Source organism: Bidens hawaiensis, unplaced genomic scaffold, assembly GCF_021521415.1.
Source record: "Bidens hawaiensis isolate Kalapana, Puna unplaced genomic scaffold, B.hawaiensis_p1.1 tig00028471_1, whole genome shotgun sequence".
In the NCBI taxonomy this organism is placed as follows: domain Eukaryota; kingdom Viridiplantae; phylum Streptophyta; class Magnoliopsida; order Asterales; family Asteraceae; genus Bidens; species Bidens hawaiensis.
The window spans coordinates 74,565-79,709 of NW_027494648.1; positions in this window are offsets into that span (position 1 = coordinate 74,565).

Below are 5,145 nucleotides of genomic sequence, written 5' to 3' on the forward strand. Positions count from 1 at the left end.
ATTCATCGAAGGGCCCGTTGCCAAACACAAATAAAATCTCACAAGCTTTCTTGAATTAAAACAACTACGAATAAATCACCAAAACTACAATGATTAACTTAATTTAAACAATTAAAATTATGATAAAATAAAATTTTAATTTTAAAGCTGAAGACAACAAATCACTAAATCAAAATAGGGTTACTGTCATAGTATAAAAACTGAAGACGATTCTAGATTAAAAGCAATGAAGAGTGAAGACGATTCCAGACTGAAAGCAATAAATCAAAATTAGGGTTCATTATAAACTTGAAGAAGACGAAGCTCTAAATCAAAATAATGGGTATTTATAGCATAACAATTGAAGATGATTACAGATTTTTGCAATGATACCTGTCAATTGCATATTATGATGATTCATACCTATAATGTTAAAGAAGATGCACAATGATAATCCGGTGAACACAAATCAGAGCGTTGAAGAAGAGTTCTAGGGTTAAGGAAAGCAATTGATTATCTTATTGTGAACATATGTTATATAAAGGATCCGGATATAAGTAGTTGGGTTATATGATCGGATTTGGTAGAAAACGGATCCCGTGATATGTGATGGAATAAATAAATAATAAAAGGAAATAATTACAAAATTCCACGTGAACAAATAAAGAGTTTTTGTGAGAAATCCACTCTTTTATTAGATAGGGAGATAAAAAGTCTTATGTGGGATCTCGTATTGGAGTTTTATGGACTACGTGCGTGAGAGGAGTGAAGTCGAGACAGTACTCTGTGGGTGATGTTATTTATTACTAGTAAATTAAATAATAATGTGTTTTATGTGATATTGATACTTTAAGTTGTGTGTTTGAGAATACAACATTGGTGAAACGAGACAAATGAAAATTTGTGAGTTGCTTATAAGTGGAAGAACTCACAAGATTATATCCGTGTATGACAAGACATATTTTATGGAATTAGCGAGGGTGTGGAGCACCCAACGCGCCCGAGCACGTGCTAGGGACGCCTCAGTGTTTTTGTTTTATGTCATGTGTAAGGCATGCATGTGTTGGCCAAGTGTCGTCAAGGATTGCATGTGCGCCAAGTGTCGATGACTTGTGCCATCAGACATGCATGCATGACATGTGCAGTCCATGCAAAGTGTGTGTGACAAGTGTCACCGACATGCTTCACGAGGTGACATGCATATGTCACAAGTGTCACCAACTTGCTTCACCAAGAAATGTGCATGCATGACAAGTTTCGTCCATGCAAGAGTGTGTGACAAGTGTCACCACCTTCATGCATGTGTGCCATGTGTCGTGATGAGGGCACTCTACCATCTATATATATAGATGATGAGATGGTGAACTACATACATCACAACATAGAAAACTCATATTTTCAACAAAAACGTTTCCAACTCTCGTGATCTTGAGCTCACGTTTAAACTATGGTTCAGGTGCTAGGTTAATCCCAACAGTACATACTACTTCGGTTGTTGTACCCTCGGAGGCAAACGAGTTCACCGAGGTGGGCCGAAATATGTTTTAAGGGACCCATGTTGAACACGAATCCTTAGCCATAACCGTCAACTTTTGTTTGTTCATTCTAGTAGACAGATACTCGAAGGTCATGCTAGGGTCTTGGCCAACATGAGCTAGATGATAGTCAACGTGGTTCGGATCTAGTAATCAACAAACTCAACTTACCTTAACGAGTGAAGCAAAGGATCATGCATGAAGGCACTAAAGCTCTCATCGAAGATTGTCAAGAATTCATGATTCAAGCACGGGTCAAACACGATAGTATGAATCAAGTTAAGCATACATATGTTGTATCTCATATTATTTTTTGTTTGATTATGTGTACAATACAAGTACTACAATTTCCAAATGTATAAAGAGGGTATCTTTATTATCTCGTACATGTCTTACATTTTAATTGGTGTCAAGGATTGATTATGTTTAAAGAAAGTATCTTTATTATTTCGTACATGCCAAGTGTCGTCAAGGATTGCATTATGTATGCATTACACGTACTACAATTGGTAGTCTCAAATCTTATCTCTTACATGTCTTGGATTTTAATAGGCGTTGGGTTTCCTTAATTTGGCCGTTGTCATGGTTTCAACTTTGAAGACTGCAAGTGGGTTGTTAATGAATAGCAAGTAATAGAGTGAGGTGGGGGTGAATGAATTTGCATTTCTTTTATTTATTTTGTTATATATTTTAGTAAGTTTTGTTAATAGTAACAACCAGTTGGAATGTGTTGCGCCTTAGGCTACTCCCATTGGTATATTTTTAGTTGTTCGGTTGGGTATTAAAGAATTAAAAAAATAAAAAATTCTATATAATGCTCCGACTTGGTTGGTGGGGCGACCCTTGTTCGGTTGCCAGAAATTAAATTATCAATCCATTGTTCATTCTTTTTTTTAACTAAATTGCCATTATTTCTCACATATTAAATTCTAATAATTGGTTTGATATTTCTTTTGAACGGACTAGTTGGTTTGTAACTTTTTTATTTTACAAAACTCATCTTCAAAGAAATATAACATTATTTTCTTTAAAAAATATAAAAAGACAACAAGACTAATAATTTTTTGTTTTATTTAATTACCTATGTAAGGTATAATAATGAAATAAAATAATTTGGTTTTAATATTTTTATAAAATTAACTATAAATCATATTTATTAATTTAATAAAAAACAGTTTAGGTTTGGTTGTGAATGAGAGTGAAAAATTGAGTTTGGTTGGGTTGTATAATTAGAGGAGAGAGAAATTAGTTTTTTAATAAAAAGTTGGGTTAGGTTGGGTTATGAATGGAAGTAGTCTTAGAATAATGCATTTGAGCCACAATGTATCAACTCTGAATTCATTCGCTTGTTCAAACCAAAATAATTGAGTTTCGATCACCTTTAATACAGATATTAAGGCTGAAATGTATTTATGGAAGCATAATTGGAATGTTCGGGCTTAGATTCTTTGGCGGGCTCTGGTACAGGCTTTTCATCAGGTTTCTTGGAACCTTTTCACGTTAAAGTCCCAACCTTAACATGGTTTTCAATGAGGATACCGACAAGAGTTGTAGTAGCATGGAGGATCTTTGGGTCATGACTCAAAACAGAGTCTTGAATTTGCATAGACAAGCCAGAGATATACTTTTCGATGGCATGATCGAGAGAAATGACCATATGAGGGACTAGAAGGCTCAATTCATAATCGGTTATTGCAGGTAGTATTGTCCCCACCTTCTTGTTTGAGTCCCCAGAAGTCTTCTTCCAACATTCTGAGTTCATACTTGGGAAAGAACTTCTTATACATAAGTTTCTTAAGGTCGTTGCATGGCAAGGCCATGGAAATTTTCACTCCTATTCTCACAATTCCACCAAGTGAGGGCGCCTAAGTCAAAGACACTTGAGACGTGGGTGATTTTATTATCCTCTAGACATTCACAATAAATGAAGACACTCTCCATGCGTTCAAACAATTGGAGGAGAGTGGTAGCACCCTCGGCTCAAAAGTATTAGGGTGGGTTCGCGGTGGTGAATTTCTTGTAAGAACAAGCAACGTGGTTTGTAGTTGCGGGTGTGGTGGTGGCATTAACGGTTTGGAGTTGGGTGATGAGGTTTGGAAGGGCTTCCACAATTCCCTTGGTGATACGTGATGACATACTGCGGCCTGAGTTATTGGTTCAACGACGACGGTTGATAAAGTGAGAAGATATACTACAGGGACAAATGTGTAAAATTTTCGTGAGATTAATTCGGTTAAGTGATGTAAATTTACGAGTTTTATGTAAAAGTAACTAGACACGTTAGTAAAATTTAATTAAGTCTCAAATTAATTTTGTTGAGGTCGAGGATCTTATCATTTGTGAGGAAAATCAAAATATACATCTTTATGTAACATCCCGAAATTTCCAAGTAATATTAATTATATTACTTAATATTAGAGAGAAAGTTTACCCGGGTTATTAGGAAATAAATAACAGAATATGAGTTGGTATGAATCGGGCTAGTGTTGGGTAATGGATGCGGGTTGTGGACTTGGATTATTTGAGATGGGTTAAATGAGAATGGGATTTAAGGGATACAAATATCCCCTAAACCCAAAATATCTTCATTCTCACCCTACACCCTAAAACTCCTAACACACATACACACACATTCTAACCGATCAAGATTCGAAGCCGAGACCCGAGATTTTGTTGGTAGATCTGAGTTGGTAAGGTAAGAACAAATCCAACAAAGCTTATATTACTGTAAATGGTTAGGATTGGATGGGTTAACCGGACCCGAAACCCAAACTGCCCAAATCGGACCCCTAAAACGTCGATTTTAGGCCGATTTGATGGTTGGGATTTGTAGGCGCCGATCATACGATTCCGTGGGTACCAAAATCGAGTTATTTGGCTAAGAAACGAAGGAGTTATGGGCAAACAGATCTGCAGCGCGATAACTTCGCCTGCAAGATTAAGTTCGCCTGATGAACTTCGCCTTCAAGCGTAACTTCGCCTTCAAGCGTAACTTCGCCTTCAAGCGTAACTTCGCCTATGGCCAAGTTCGCCTAAGGATAACTTCGCTTGAAGCCAAGTTCGCCTAAGGTTTAACTTCGCCTGAAGCCAAGTTCGCCCGAGGTTTAACTTCGCCTGAAGCCAAGTTCGCCTCAGGTTTAACTTCGCCTGAAGCCAAGTTCGCCCGAGGTTTAACTTCGCCTGAAGCCAAGTTCGCCTAAGGTTTAACTTCGCCTGAAGCCAAGTTCGCCTAAGGTTAACTTCGCCTAGAGCTAAGTTCGCCCGAGGGTTAACTTCGCCTAAAGCCAAGTTTGGTTAGAAAATAAATTCTGAAGCGATAAGTTAAAGTAAGCTAATACTAGGCCACCAGATTAGATCAGACGAGTATTGATACGTGTAACTTGTACAGTCAGCCGAGGTCAGTTAGAGAAGGGATTTACAGCTATCAGAAAAAGAAGCAGAATTCAGGTGAGTTTCTAGCCCCATTCCTTGTTATGTTTTCGGGGCTGTGTGCATACTTGATGTGTTGTTAATACATTTATCCTAAGTGATAAGTGTATGCCATATGTGATATATGTGATATGTATGAATGATTGCTTGATGGTACGTGAACGATCTTCGGATATTGCACGTACTGTCAGGTTGTAATGTT